This window comes from Pseudophryne corroboree, chromosome 1 (assembly GCF_028390025.1).
Source record: "Pseudophryne corroboree isolate aPseCor3 chromosome 1, aPseCor3.hap2, whole genome shotgun sequence".
Taxonomy (NCBI): domain Eukaryota; kingdom Metazoa; phylum Chordata; class Amphibia; order Anura; family Myobatrachidae; genus Pseudophryne; species Pseudophryne corroboree.
This window is the reverse complement of record NC_086444.1, coordinates 1,065,485,227-1,065,502,251: the sequence shown is the minus strand read 5'-3', so window position 1 is coordinate 1,065,502,251 and position 17,025 is coordinate 1,065,485,227.

Genomic DNA, 17,025 nt, shown 5'->3' with positions numbered 1-17,025 from the left:
TCGCTCAAAGCGATCATCGCCAGCCTGGAAGGGGAAGATTTTATGGTGTATCTAGACATAAAGGCTGCATACCTTCATGATCCCATTTATCCACCCCATCAGGCGTACCTGAGAATTGCGGTACAGTATTGTCATTACCAATTTCAGGGTAATTGGCGGAAATGATGGTGCTCCTACGCAAGCAAGGAGTCACAATTATCCCATACTTGGACGATCTCCTAATAAGGGCGAGATCAAAAGAGCAGTTGTTGAACAGCGTGTCACTTTCGCTGAAGGTGTCACAGCAACACGGCTGGATTCTCAATATCCTGAAGTCACAGTTGGTTCCTATGACTCGTCTGCCCTTCTTGCGTATGATTCTGGATACGGACCAGAAATGGGTTTACCTTCAGATAGAGAAGGCCCAGGTACTCATCACTCTGGTCAGGAACCTGTTGAAACCAAGACAGGTGTCAGTGCATCACTGCACTCGAGTCCTGGAAAAGATGGTGGCATCATACGAGGCCATTCCCTTCAGCCGGTTCCATGCGAGGACTTTCCAATGGGACCTACTGGACAAGTGGTCCGGGTCACATCTACAGATTCATCAGTTGATCACCCTATCCCCCAGGGCCAGGGTATATCTCCTGTGGTGGCTGCAGAGTGCTCACCTTCTAGAGGGCCGCAGGTTCAGCATTCAGGACTGGTGACCACGGACGCGAGCCTCCGACGTTGGGGAACAGTCACACAGGGAAGAAATTGCCAAGCTCTTTGGTCAAGTCAAGAGACTTGTCTTCACATAAACATCTTGGAACTAAGGGCCATATACAACGCCCTACGTCAAGCGGAGACCTTACTTTGCGACCAACCGGTTCTGATCCAATCAGACAACGTCACCGCAGTAGCTCATGTAAACCGCCAAGGCGGCACAGGGAGCAGAGTGGCGATGGCGGAAGCCACCAGAATTCTTCGCTGGGCGGAGAATCATGTAAGCGCACTGTCAGCAGTGTTCATTCCGGGAGTGGACAACTGGGAAGCAGACTTCCTCAGCAGACACGACCTACATCCTGGAGAGTGGGGACTTCATCAGGAAGTTTTCGCACAGATTGCAAGTCGGTGGGGATTGCAACAGATAGAGATGATGGCATCCCGCCTCAACAAAAAGCTACAGAGGTATTGCGCCAGGTCAAGAGACCCTCAGGCAGTAGCTGTAGATGCCCTAGTGACACCGTGGGTGTTCCAGTCAGTCTATGTATTTCCTCCTCTTCCTCTCATACCCAAGGTGTTGAGAATAATAAGGAAAAGAGGAGTGAGAACAATCCTCATTGTTCCAGATTGGCCACGAAGGACCTGGTATCCGGATCTGCAGGAAATGCTTACAGAAGATCCGTGGCCTCTTCCTCTAAGACAGGACCTGTTGCAACAGGGGCCATGTCTGTTCCAAGACTTACCGCAGCTGCGTTTGACAGCATGGCGTTTGAACGCCGGATCCTAGCGGAAAAAGCCATTCCGGATGAGGTCATTCCTACGCTGATAAAGGCTAGGAAGAACGTGACATCTAAACATTATCACCGTATTTGGTGAAAATATGTTTCTTGGTGTGAGGCCAGGAGTGCTCCTACGGAAGAATTCCATCTGGGCCGTTTCCTTCACTTCCTACAAACTGGAGTGAATTTGGGCCTAAAATTAGGCTCCATTAAGGTTCAGATTTTGGCCCTATCCATTTTCTTTCAAAAAGAATTGGCTTCTCTCCCACAAGCTCAGACTTTTGGGAAGGGAGTGCTGCATTTTCAGCCTCCTTTTTGTACCTCCGGTGGAGCCTTGGGACCTTAACGTGGTGTTAAGTTTCCTTAAGTCACACTGGTTTGAACCACTTAAAACGGTAGAGTTAAAATATCTTACTTGGAAGGTGGTCATGTTATTAGCCTTGGCTTCAGCTAGGCGAGTGTCGGAATTGGCGGCTTTGTCACATAAAAGCCCCTATCTGGTTTTCCATATGGATAGAGCGGAATTGCGGACCCGTCCTCAATTCCTGCCAAAAGTGGTTTCATCCTTTCATATGAACCAACCTATTGTGGTGCCTGTGGCTACGCGTGACTTGGAGGATTCCGAGTCCCTTGATGTGGTCAGGGCTTTGAAAATTTACGTGGCCAGAGCGGCTAGAGTCAGAGAAACAGAAGCACTGTTTATCCTGTATGCGACCAACAAGATTGGTGCCCCTGCTTCAAAGCAGATTATTGCTCGCTGGATCTGTAACACGATTCAGCAAGCGCATTCTACAGCTGGATTGCCGTTACCAAAATCGGTCAAGGCCCATTCCACTAGGAAAGTGGGCTTTTCTTGGGCGGCAGCCCGAGTGGTCTCGGTACTACAGCTGTGCCGAGCTGCTACTTGGTCGGGGTCAAACTCCTTTGCAAAGTTCTATAAGTTTGATACCCTGGCTGAGGAGGACCTCCTATTTGCTCAGTCGGTGCTGCAGAGTCATCCGCACTCTCCCGCCCGTTTGGGAGCTTTGATATAATCCTCATGGTCCTTACGGAGTCCCCAGCATCCTCTAGGACGTAAGAGAAAATAAGATTTTAAACCTACCGGTAAATCTATTTCTCGTAGTCCGTAGAGGATGCTGGGCGCCCGTCCCAAGTGCGGACTACTTCTGCAATACTTGTATTTAGTTATTGCATAAATAAGGGTTATGTTTTAGTTGCATCGGTTTTGAACTGATGCTATGTTGTTTCATACTGTTAACTGGGTAGTTTATCACAAGTTATACTGTGTGATTGGTGTGGCTGGTATGAATCTTGCCCTTGGATTAACAAAAATCCTTTCCTCGTACTGTCCGTCTCCTCTGGGCACAGTTTCTCTAACTGAGGTCTGGAGGAGGGGCATAGAGGGAGGAGCCAGTGCACACCCAGATCTAAAGTCTTTCTTAAAGTGCCCATGTCTCCTGCGGAGCCCGTCTATCCCATGGTCCTTACGGAGTCCCCAGCATCCTCTACGGACTACGAGAAAAAGATTTACCGGTAGGTTTAAAATCTTATTTTTTCTTTGCATTATGTGCTGTTTGGGGACTATATTTTTTGAAGTGCCATCCTGTCTGACACTGCAGTGCCACTCCTAGATGGGCCAGGTGTTTGTGTCGGCCACTTGGGTCGCTTAGCTTAGTCACACAGCTACCTCATTGCGCCTCTTTTTTCTTTGCATCATGTGCTGTTTGGGGATTATTTTTTTGAAGTGCCATCCTGTCTGACACTGCAGTGCCACTCCTAGATGGGCCAGGTGTTTGTGTCGGCCACTTGGGTCGCTTAGCTTAGTCATCCAGCGACCTCGGTGCAAATTTTAGGACTAAAAATAATATTGGGGGTCATTCCGAGTTGTTCGCTCGCAAGCTGCTTTTAGCAGCTTTGCACACGCTAAGCCGCCGCCTACTGGGAGTGAATCTTAGCTTATCAAAATTGCGAACGAAAGATTAGCAGAATTGCGAATAGACACTTCTTAGCAGTTTCTGAGTAGCTCCAGACTTACTCGGCATCTGCGATCAGTTCAGTGCTTGTCGTTCGTGGTTTGACGTCACAAACACACCCAGCGTTCGCCCAGACACTCCTCCGTTTCTCCAGCCACTCCCGCGTTTTTCCCAGAAACGGTAGCGTTTTTTCACACACTCCCATAAAACGGCCTGTTTCCGCCCAGAAACACCCACTTCCTGTCAATCACACTCCGATCACCAGAACGAAGAAAAAACCTCGTAATGCCGTGAGTAAAATTCCTAACTGCATAGCAAATTTACTTGGCGCAGTCGCACTGCGGACATTGCGCATGCACATTAGCGACTAATCGCTCCGTTGTGAGAAAAAAAATAACGAGCGAACAACTCGGAATGACCCCCATTGTGAGGTGTGAGGTGTTCAGAATAGACTGAAAATGAGTGGAAATTATGGTTATTGAGGTTAATAATACTATGGGATCAAAATGACCCCCAAATTCTATGATTTAAGCTGTTTTTGAGGGCTTTTTGTAAAAAAACACTCAAATCCAAAACACACCCGAATCCGACAAAAAATTTTCAGGGAGGTTTTGCCAAAACGCGTTCGAATCCATAACACGGCCTCGGAACCGAATCCAAAACCAAAACACAAAACCCGAAAAATTTCCGGTGCACATCACTAGTATTAACCAAAGCTACACTCCTAGTCTACTATGGAACAATTTCAACATGGACCAAGTGGTCAATGGACCAAGTGTGAGAGCCAATAAAGGTGCAGCACACTCCAGATCTACAGTATGGTGCCAAATTATTCATCCACTATTCTCAGGTATTTTACTTATAGAGTTACCAAACCTTGGAGAGAGACAAAGTTGAGAAGTTGTTTGTAGTGACCAATCAGCATCTAACCTAGGGGTGGGTAAAATACGGCCCGCGGGCCGGATGCGGCCCGCAAACCGATCCTTTCCGGCCCTCTGCCTCCCACCAGCGAGCAATGACAAGCGGCCCGAACGGCTGAGCTGCTTGTCATTGCTCTGAGCTGCAGTACCTCCAAGCTGCCGGCGGCGCCTCTCTCCCCTGCTGCTGCGTTGTAGCAGCCTCCTCCCGCCTCCAGACTCCCCAGTGACAACGGCTGTGTTCAGCCGAAAAGGGGCGGAGCTACGTGCAGAGGGGGGGGGGGGGGCTACACGGGACCTCAGGGGGCGGAGCTACACGGGACAAGAGCCAGACTTGTACAGAATAGATCCATCCTTCCTGCCACTGCCAGCCAGCCAGATCAGTAAAGTTAATGGGAAAAGTGAGTGAGAGAAAGAAAGGGTGTGTGTGTGTGTGAGTGAGTGATAGTGTCAGAGGCAGAACTCTGGGAGGCAACGGAGTCATCTGCCGCCGGGCTCCTGCTCTGAAGGGGGGCTCTTCTCCCCCCATTCTGTGACACCATTGAAGTAAGTTAATTGATGGCTGCCGCTATACTTTCACTATATGAAGTTACTTCTCTGACAATTACACATAACTTCATATAGTTACAATTCTTATGCTTCCTGTACTGGAGCAAATAGCTCCATCAGTAAAGTGTCTGCTGTCAGTGAGTTCTAATCCTGGGTATGACTGCTAAGAAATGTGTGATTTAAAATAAAAGACAATGAAATGTATATATACAGTATATAAAAAAAATTCAGAACACACACACGCACACATACATATATGCACACACACATACATACATATATTTATCTAAATATAAGGGGAGGTGAGGCAAAGGGTATAAACTTGCCTCCGGGCAACTGTGACGAACTTACGCCACTGGATAGTGTGCATATATTTGTGTGTGCGGGCAGTGGCGTCAGTCTGTTTTTAGGTTTGGGGGAGAGATCTCTCGCTGTACCAACCCCTCCCGTGTTCTGTCACCATGTCACCCCCGTGTTCTGTCACTTATAACCCCCCCGTGTTCTGTCACTGTCACCCCCCCTGTGCTCTGTCACTGTGTCACACCCCCCGTGTTCTGTCACCGTGTCACCACCACCGTGTTCTGTCACCGTGTCACACCCCCCGTGTTCTGTCACCGTGTCACACCCCCCGTGTTCTGTCACCGTGTCACACCCCCCGTGTTCTGTCACCGTGTCACACCCCCCGTGTTCTGTCACCGTGTCACACCCCCGTGTTCTGTCACCGTGTCACCCCCCCCCCGTGTTCTGTCACCGTTTCTCTGACGTCCTAGTGGATGCTGGGAACTCCGTAAGGACCATGGGGAATAGCGGCTCCGCAGGAGACTGGGCACAAAAGTAAAGCTTTAGGACTACCTGGTGTGCACTGGCTCCTCCCCCTATGACCCTCCTCCAAGCCTCAGTTAGATTTTTGTGCCCAGCCGAGAAGGGTGCATTCTCGGAGGCTCTCCTGAGTTTCTTAGAAAAAGTTTAGTTTTAGGTTTTTTATTTTCAGTGAGACCTGCTGGCAACAGGCTCACTGCATCGAGGGACTAAGGGGAGAAGAAGCGAACCTGCCTGCTTGCAGCCAGCTTGGGCTTCTTAGGCTACTGGACACCATTAGCTCCAGAGGGACCGAACACAGGCCAAGCCTCGGAGTCCGGTCCCAGAGCCGCGCCGCCGGCCCCCTTACAGAGCCAGAAGCAAGAAGAGGTCCGGAAAATCGGCGGCAGAAGACATCAGTCTTCACCAAGGTAGCGCACAGCACTGCAGCTGTGCGCCATTGCTCCTCAGGCACACTTCACACTCCGGTCACTGAGGGTGCAGGGCGCTGGGGGGGGGGCGCCCTGAGCAGCAATAAAAACACCTTGGCTGGCGAAAATACATCACATATAACCCCCAGGGCTATATGGATGTATTTTAACCCCTGCCAGAATCCATAAAATTGCGGGAGAAAAGTCCGCGAAAAAGGGGCGGAGCCTATCTCCTCAGCACACTGGCGCCATTTTTCCTCACAGCTCCGTTGGAGGGAAGCTCCCTGGCTCTCCCCTGCAGTTACTACACTACAGAAAGGGTTAAAAAAGAGAGGGGGGCACTAATTAGTAGAGATGAGCGGGTTCGGTTTCTCTGAATCCGAACCCGCACAAACTTCATGTTTTTTTTCACGGGTCCGAGCGACTCGGATCTTCCCGCCTTGCTCGGTTAACCCGAGCGCGCCCGAACGTCATCATGACGCTGTCGGATTCTCGCGAGACTCGGATTCTATATAAGGAGCCGCGCGTCGCCGCCATTTTCACACGTGCATTGAGATTGATAGGGAGAGGACGTGGCTGGCGTCCTCTCCATTTAGATTAGAAGAGAGAGAGAGAGAGATTGACCTGATTTACTGGAGATTAGGAGTACTGTAGAACTGTAGAGAGTGCAGAGTTTACTAGTGACTGACCACAGTGACCACCAGACAGTGCAGTTTTATTTAATATATCCGTTCTCTGCCTGAAAAAAACGATACACAGTGACTCAGTCACATACCATATCTGTGTGCACTGCTCAGCCCAGTGTGCTGCATCATCTATGTATATATCTGACTGTGCTCAGCTCACACATCTTATAATTGTGGGGGAGACTGGGGAGCACTGCAGTGCCAGTTATAGGTTATAGCAGGAGCCAGGAGTACATATTATTATTAAAATTAAACAGTGCACACTTTTGCTGCAGGAGTGCCACTGCCAGTGTGACTGACCAGTGACCTGACCACACTGACCACCAGTATAGTTAGTAGTATAGTATACTATATTGTGATTGCCTGAAAAAGTTAAACACTCGTATCTGACTGTGCTCAGCTCACACATCTTATAATTGTGGGGGAGACTGGGGAGCACTGCAGTGCCAGTTATAGGTTATAGCAGGAGCCAGGAGTACATATTATTCTTAAAATTAAACAGTGCACACTTTTGCTGCAGGAGTGCCACTGCCAGTGTGACTGACCAGTGACCTGACCACACTGACCACCAGTATAGTTAGTAGTATAGTATACTATATTGTGATTGCCTGAAAAAGTTAAACACTCGTCGTGTGACTTCACTTGTGTGGTGTTTTTTTTTTTATTCTATAAAAAACTCATTCTGCTGACAGACAGTGTCCAGCAGGTCCGTCATTATATAATATATACCTGTCCGGCTGCAGTAGTGATATATATATATTTTTTATATCATTATTTATCATACAGTCGCAGCAGACACAGTACGGTAGTTCACGGCTGTAGCTACCTCTGTGTCGGCACTCGGCAGTCCGTCCATAATTGTATACCACCTACCCGTGGTTTTTTTTCTTTCTTCTTTATACATACATACTACTACTACATCTCTTTATCAACCAGTCTATATTAGCAGCAGACACAGTACAGTACGGTAGTCCACGGCTGTAGCTACCTCTGTGTCGGCACTCGGCAGTCCGTCCATAATTGTATACCACCTACCCGTGGTTTTTTTTTCTTTCTTCTTTATACATACATACTACTACTACTACATCTCTTTATCAACCAGTCTATATTAGCAGCAGACACAGTACAGTACGGTAGTCCACGGCTGTAGCTACCTCTGTGTCGGCACTGGGCAGTCCGTCCATAATTGTATACCACCTACCCGTGGTTTTTTTTTCTTTCTTCTTTATACATACATACTACTACTACATCTCTTTATCAACCAGTCTATATTAGCAGCAGACACAGTACAGTACGGTAGTCCACGGCTGTAGCTACCTCTGTGTCGGCACTGGGCAGTCCGTCCATAATTGTATACCACCTACCCGTGGTTTTTTTTTCTTTCTTCTTTATACATACATACTACTACTACTACATCTCTTTATCAACCAGTCTATATTAGCAGCAGACACAGTACAGTACGGTAGTCCACGGCTGTAGCTACCTCTGTGTCGGCACTGGGCAGTCCGTCCATAATTGTATACCACCTACCCGTGGTTTTTTTTTTCTTTCTTCTTTATACATACATACTACTACTACTACATCTCTTTATCAACCAGTCTATATTAGCAGCAGACACAGTACAGTACGGTAGTCCACGGCTGTAGCTACCTCTGTGTCGGCACTGGGCAGTCCGTCCATAATTGTATACCACCTACCCGTGGTTTTTTTTTCTTTCTTCTTTATACATACATACTACTACTACATCTCTTTATCAACCAGTCTATATTAGCAGCAGACACAGTACAGTACGGTAGTCCACGGCTGTAGCTACCTCTGTGTCGGCACTGGGCAGTCCGTCCATAATTGTATACCACCTACCCGTGGTTTTTTTTCTTTCTTCTTTATACATACATACATACTACTACTACATCTCTTTATCAACCAGTCTATATTAGCAGCAGACACAGTACAGTACGGTAGTCCACGGCTGTAGCTACCTCTGTGTCGGCACTGGGCAGTCCGTCCATAATTGTATACCACCTACCCGTGGTTTTTTTTTCTTTCTTCTTTATACATACATACTACTACTACATCTCTTTATCAACCAGTCTATATTAGCAGCAGACACAGTACAGTACGGTAGTCCACGGCTGTAGCTACCTCTGTGTCGGCACTCAGCAGTCCATCCATAATTGTATACTAGTATCCATCCATCTCCATTGTTTACCTGAGGTGCCTTTTAGTTGTGCCTATTAAAATATGGAGAACAAAAATGTTGAGGTTCCAAAATTAGGGAAAGATCAAGATCCACTTCCACCTCGTGCTGAAGCTGCTGCCACTAGTCATGGCCGAGACGATGAAATGCCAGCAACGTCGTCTGCCAAGGCCGATGCCCAATGTCATAGTACAGAGCATGTCAAATCCAAAACACCAAATATCAGTAAAAAAAGGACTCCAAAACCTAAAATAAAATTGTCGGAGGAGAAGCGTAAACTTGCCAATATGCCATTTACCACACGGAGTGGCAAGGAACGGATGAGGCCCTGGCCTATGTTCATGGCTAGTGGTTCAGCTTCACATGAGGATGGAGGCACTCAGCCTCTCGCTAGAAAAATGAAAAGACTCAAGCTGGCAAAAGCAGTAGCACCGCAAAGAACTGTGCGTTCTTCGAAATCCCAAATCCACAAGGAGAGTCCAATTGTGTCGGTTGCGATGCCTGACCTTCCCAACACTGGACGTGAAGAGCATGCGCCTTCCACCATTTGCACGCCCCCTGCAAGTGCTGGAAGGAGCACCCGCAGTCCAGTTCCTGATAGTCAGATTGAAGATGTCAGTGTTGAAGTACACCAGGATGAGGAGGATATGGGTGTTGCTGGCGCTGGGGAGGAAATTGACCAGGAGGATTCTGATGGTGAGGTGGTTTGTTTAAGTCAGGCACCCGGGGAGACACCTGTTGTCCGTGGGAGGAATAGGGCCGTTGACATGCCTGGTGAAAATACCAAAAAAATCAGCTCTTCGGTGTGGAAGTATTTCACCAGAAATGCGGACAACAGGTGTCAAGCCGTGTGTTCCCTTTGTCAAGCTGTAATAAGTAGGGGTAAGGACGTTAACCACCTCGGAACATCCTCCCTTATACGTCACCTGCAGCGCATTCATAATAAGTCAGTGACAAGTTCAAAAACTTGGGCCGACAGCGGAAGCAGTCCACTGACCAGTAAATCCCTTCCTCTTGTAACCAAGCTCACGCAAACCACCCCACCAACTCCCTCAGTGTCAATTTCCTCCTTCCCCAGGAATGCCAATAGTCCTGCAGGCCATGTCACTGGCAATTCTGACGAGTCCTCTCCTGCCTGGGATTCCTCCGATGCATCCTTGCGTGTAACGCCTACTGCTGCTGGCGCTGCTGTTGTTGCTGCTGGGAGTCGATGGTCATCCCAGAGGGGAAGTCGTAAGCCCACTTGTACTACTTCCAGTAAGCAATTGACTGTCCAACAGTCCTTTGCGAGGAAGATGAAATATCACAGCAGTCATCCTGTTGCAAAGCGGATAACTGAGTCCTTGACAACTATGTTGGTGTTAGACGTGCGTCCGGTATCCGCCGTTAGTTCACAGGGAACTAGACAATTTATTGAGGCAGTGTGCCCCCGTTACCAAATACCATCTAGGTTCCACTTCTGTAGGCAGGCGATACCGAGAATGTACACGGACGTCAGAAAAAGACTCACCAGTGTCCTAAAAAATGCAGTTGTACCCAATGTCCACTTAACCACGGACATGTGGACAAGTGGAGCAGGGCAGGGTCAGGACTATATGACTGTGACAGCCCACTGGGTAGATGTATGGACTCCCGCCGCAAGAACAGCAGCGGCGGCACCAGTAGCAGCATCTCGCAAACGCCAACTCTTTCCTAGGCAGGCTACGCTTTGTATCACCGCTTTCCAGAATACGCACACAGCTGAAAACCTCTTACGGCAACTGAGGAAGATCATCGCAGAATGGCTTACCCCAATTGGACTCTCCTGTGGATTTGTGGCATCGGACAACGCCAGCAATATTGTGTGTGCATTAAATATGGGCAAATTCCAGCACGTCCCATGTTTTGCACATACCTTGAATTTGGTGGTGCAGAATTTTTTAAAAAACGACAGGGGCGTGCAAGAGATGCTGTCGGTGGCCAGAAGAATTGCGGGACACTTTCGGCGTACAGGCACCACGTACAGAAGACTGGAGCACCACCAAAAACTACTGAACCTGCCCTGCCATCATCTGAAGCAAGAAGTGGTAACGAGGTGGAATTCAACCCTCTATATGCTTCAGAGGTTGGAGGAGCAGCAAAAGGCCATTCAAGCCTATACAATTGAGCACGATATAGGAGGTGGAATGCACCTGTCTCAAGTGCAGTGGAGAATGATTTCAACGTTGTGCAAGGTTCTGATGCCCTTTGAACTTGCCACACGTGAAGTCAGTTCAGACACTGCCAGCCTGAGTCAGGTCATTCCCCTCATCAGGCTTTTGCAGAAGAAGCTGGAGGCATTGAAGGAGCTAAAAGGGAGCGATTCCGCTAGGCATGTGGGACTTGTGGATGCAGCCCTTAATTCGCTTAACAAGGATTCACGGGTGGTCAATCTGTTGAAATCAGAGCACTACATTTTGGCCACCGTGCTCGATCCTAGATTTAAAACCTACCTTGGATCTCTCTTTCCGGCAGACACAAGTCTGCTGGGGTGCAAAGACCTGCTGGTGACAAAATTGTCAAGTCAAGCGGAACGCGACCTGTCAACATCTCCTCCTTCACATTCTTCCGCAACTGGGGGTGCGAGGAAAAGGCTCAGAATTCCGAGCCCACCCGCTGGCGGTGATGCAGGGCAGTCTGGAGCGACTGCTGATGCTGACATCTGGTCCGGACTGAAGGACCTGACAACGATTACGGACATGTCGTCTACTGTCACTGCATATGATTCTCTCAACATTGAAAGAATGGTGGAGGATTATATGAGTGACCGCATCCAAGTAGGCACGTCACACAGTCCGTACTTATACTGGCAGGAAAAAGAGGCAATTTGGAGGCCCTTGCACAAACTGGCTTTATTCTACCTAAGTTGCCCTCCCACAAGTGTGTACTCCGAAAGAGTGTTTAGTGCCGCCGCTCACCTTGTCAGCAATCGGCGTACGAGGTTACATCCAGAAAATGTGGAGAAGATGATGTTCATTAAAATTAATTATAATCAATTCCTCCGCGGAGACATTGACCAGCAGCAATTGCCTCCACAAAGTACACAGGGAGCTGAGATGGTGGATTCCAGTGGGGACGAATTGATAATCTGTGAGGAGGGGGATGTACACGGTGATATATCGGAGGATGATGATGAGGTGGACATCTTGCCTCTGTAGAGCCAGTTTGTGCAAGGAGAGATTAATTGCTTCTTTTTTGGGGGGGGTCCAAACCAACCCGTCATATCAGTCACAGTCGTGTGGCAGACCCTGTCACTGAAATGATGGGTTGGTTAAAGTGTGCATGTCCTGTTTTGTTTATACAACATAAGGGTGGGTGGGAGGGCCCAAGGACAATTCCATCTTGCACCTCTTTTTTCTTTTATTTTTCTTTGCGTCATGTGCTGTTTGGGGAGGGTTTTTTGGAAGGGACATCCTGCGTGACACTGCAGTGCCACTCCTAAATGGGCCCGGTGTTTGTGTCGGCCACTAGGGTCGCTTATCTTACTCACACAGTCAGCTACCTCATTGCGCCTCTTTTTTTCTTTGCGTCATGTGCTGTTTGGGGAGGGTTTTTTGGAAGGGACATCCTGCGTGACACTGCAGTGCCACTCCTAAATGGGCCCGGTGTTTGTGTCGGCCACTACGGTCGCTAATCTTACTCACACAGCTACCTCATTGCGCCTCTTTTTTTCTTTGCGTCATGTGCTGTTTGGGGAGGGTTTTTTGGAAGGGACATCCTGCGTGACACTGCAGTGCCACTCCTAAATGGGCCCGGTGTTTGTGTCGGCCACTAGGGTCGCTAATCTTACTCACACAGCTACCTCATTGCGCCTCTTTTTTTCTTTGTGTCATGTGCTGTTTGGGGAGGGTTTTTTGGAAGGGACATCCTGCGTGACACTGCAGTGCCACTCCTAGATGGGCCAGGTGTTTGTGTCGGCCACTAGGGTCGCTTAGCTTAGTCATCCAGCGACCTTGGTGCAAATTTTAGTACTAAAAATAATATTGTGAGGTGTGAGGTATTCAGAATAGACTGAAAATGAGTGGAAATTATGGTTTTTGAGGTTAATAATAATATGGGATCAAAATGACCCCCAAATTCTATGATTTAAGCTGTTTTTTAGGGTTTTTTGAAAAAAACACCCGAATCCAAAGCACACCCGAATCCGACAAAAAAAATTCGGTGAGGTTTTGCCAAAACGCGGTCGAACCCAAAACACGGCCGCGGAACCGAACCCAAAACCAAAACACAAAACCCGAAAAATTTCAGGCGCTCATCTCTACTAATTAGGCGCAGTATTAATAAAACAGCAGCTATTAGGGGAAAAACACTTCTATAAGGTTATCCCTGTATATATATAGCGCTCTGGTGTGATAAAGCTAAATATTTATCTTATTTAAAACCCTTTAAGAGGTCTAAGAACACTGTACGCTATTGACGTATAGAGTACTGTAAGGGTACGCACGTTGCGTAACAATCGCTTAGCCGTGGTCGAGACGCTCAAGCGTCACGTTCGCTCACGGCCAAGAGATCACAGGCAGACACGCTATTGGCTGCCGACTAACGTAATGGTTCGCTATAGCGTAGCGGACGCTCAGGACCACGAGGAGATCACCAGCGGCGCAGACGCTCACAATGTTAAACCTTTATATCTAAACCATAAACAATGTAATATGCAGTAAAACCTTAGTGTAGAGATAGGGTGTAGATGCAACACAGTGTAACCTTATTAACTTAAAAGCTGTTCGAGCGTCACCGACGTTCTGAGAATACTTAACACTATAAGAAATACACAACTACCGGGCTTAGGGTCTAACGCCTTATATGAATGTTATACTTGCAAAAAGAATAATACAGTACAAGTCATACACTACAATATAACATAGACTAACTAACCAGATAACTACACAGGAAATACAATACAATACTATTACGTTTAAGAGAATACGAGAGAGAAAGAGGAGGAGAGAGAGAGAGAGATAGAGAGAGAGAGAGATAGAGAGATATGGCTCACAATAACAAGAAAGACAATATGATTGCGGAGAAAACTTACGCACAAAGGGGAACGATCGCATGCGCCTCTGGACATCCAGCTCCCGATTATCAGCAATGAGAACCGTTGAAGAGTGAGCTGGATGTGATCGGCTTGTCTATTTATGCCCCACACACAATACAATTCAATGGTCCCTACAATCTCATTGTTCATTGGACACAGGAATTCGTCCTCGCACTATAACAAAAGGTCATAGGTTGATTCATACAGGTGGGCTGTGACAATTTCCAACTGCTCAGGTGGGTGGGAAACTAGGTTTCCCGCCGCATGGATAAGTAAGTGCAAATAATAGTAAATGGACATAAACTTCTTATGTCCATAACTATTCGCACGAGCGATTAATTCGCTTCAAACCAACACCGGAATATTGCTAATTAAATACTCTTCCGATGGATACTAAACACCACTGTATGACCCATGTCTGACCCTTCGTATCAAACAAAGAGGGATCTCTCTGTCCATGAACATGCTACATTAACTAAACTTTCAGAATCTATCAAAGGGACCATGATCTACAAAATACATTATATAGTGAAAATATGTAACGATTGAGTCGCACGCTACGAACACATAAACTCTACCGTAAATGCACATACCGCGCGCCTGCGGGTGCCCGCAACAGCGAGTATGCGCACGCACGGGAGAGCGCACGCATGCGCAGCGCGGACCTGTATGAGGTGCAAATATGGCAGTGTGCAGCGTGATATTTTTCTGACTTTGACAGTCCACCCTTTGGCAGTCAACAATAACTGCCACTTCCTAAAACATTTCAAAACGAGAAAAATATATGTCAGGGGTTAATACATTTCCATGGTTGGGTAAGGGGGGAGAGAGGAGAAGGTGTGAAGAGGGTATGACCTAGTGAGATAGTAGAAGCATGTGTGTATGAATCCATGTTTGGGGGGGTCATGTATCATCGTGCCGTACGTGTTGTACATCAAGCTTCGAGGTATTGCGAAGTATACATTTGAATTCCTTCTTATCCCGCGGTGCGGGTCTGTGGATGGGCTGTCAAACTTTACCGAGCTCTTTTCGGATTTTGGTTGCAACAAAATGGGGGAGCACATTTTAGTTGATGATACATGAATGGGGGAATATGTGATTGCTGATATCTGTGCCTGTATTCCCTATCGACTATGTGTGTCATTACCTGAAGGTTGTAGAGATGAAGAAAAAGAACACTTATGGTAAATGCAGTGGTATTCTATGTCAGGTTAATGAACATTTGTCGGTTGAAGTCTTGTTCGGTGTCTGTTGAATGCCGTCTTCTTTGTGCTTTTGCCCAAAAGGTGCAAGCAAAAAGCTTTGTCAATGTCCATAGACTTACAAAAGTGTTGGGCTAGCGTAAATTTAAAATTTCTAGGGAAACTGGGGGTCTATGGCATAGTTCATCAAATATCTGTGTATTAGGTTGTCAAAACTTCTTCTTTAATCCATCAGTTGTCTGTATACAGGATCATCAAATTCCTCGTCCAAGTGGGTCTTTTTACCTTGGAGAAAACGGAAAAACAGGTGAAAGAAACGGACCGTATAATCGCATTTTCATCACATCATTGTTTCTACCGTTGGGTCATAAATCAAATCCATTGGAATTACAATTTCCTCACTCCTTAGACTCATTACCCTGGTACGACGTTTGCACTTCATTAAAGCCTGACCGCATCTAAATATCAAGCCAATGGATATGACAACACCTAAGATACATAGGAGAAACTTCCCAACATCCATTATGACTCCTTGAGCCCATTCTCCTAAACCAGAGAACCAATTTCGCGGGTTCAACCATGACACCCAACCAGTCAGCTCATTACCTACAGCAGCAAGGGTGAGATTGTGTCTCCTGCGAAATTCCCACTTCAGTTGGAGAATATCGTCCATCTTTTGGTCTATGACCTCGACCGGGTCCTCTGTACTATTCGTTATATATGTGCAGCATTTCACGCCGTACTGCGTTGCCAGTGTGACACAATATCCGCCTGTCACTGCCGTGAGATAATTGAGAACCATTCTATGCTGTACCAGTTCTGTTTTATAAGCTTGAAGTTCTCTTCCAGTATACCTAAATGTGTCATCATACATTTCAGTGATATTGTCTAACAAATTTGCAAGCGCAGATATGTATTTATAATTCAACACTCCCCTGGCGGTGCAAGTGAAATCTAACGCGATTAGAAACTGAATCCCGGTGGATTCATGGATCATGTCAGAGGCCGGATGCTCTGTTCTTTCTATCAGGTGCCGTTTAACTACGTGCTCGTAATGAGTATGAGTATAAGGAGCTTGGGCAACACGGTGTATATCTTTCATTTTGGCATGTGATACAGTCATTACTTCAGGCAGTACTTTTCCAATATAACACAATCCTTCAGAGTTTGGGGCAAGCCACTTATACGCCTTCCTCCCGCATATGAAATATGCATCATCGGGGAGAACATATGGGACGGAGTAGGACATAACCATATTACACATCCTCCATGTGAAATCTCCTACCCCTAATTCTCCCATCTGTCTAGTACACGTATCAGTTTGTACGATATGTGCACAGTATCCTGGTGATACCTCTCCAACTCTCGTAATCCTACTTCCTAGGGTATACCTATATCGGAAAGATTTTTCTCTACTGGCTATGTGGCGTATAAGCTCTGTATCTGTAGGCATTCTATCTGCTCTATATGAAAAGGTCATGGCTTGGTTACTCCATGACACTTCCCAATTTCCCGGCTTTCGGGGATTGGAAATGTTAAAACATACTAGGGATCTATCCACATGATATTGGTGTAGCTTCAAACTAGGAGGACTGGAGATATTAAACCTCCTGTCCACCGGTCTCCCACCCTTTAGCTCAAGTACCTCCCCTACCGTTAAAGGAAATGGTACTAGTCCTGATTTGCTATGACCTTGAGGTACTTGAGAGCATACCCAACAATCTGTTTGATTTAACACACTACCCACTAAGGA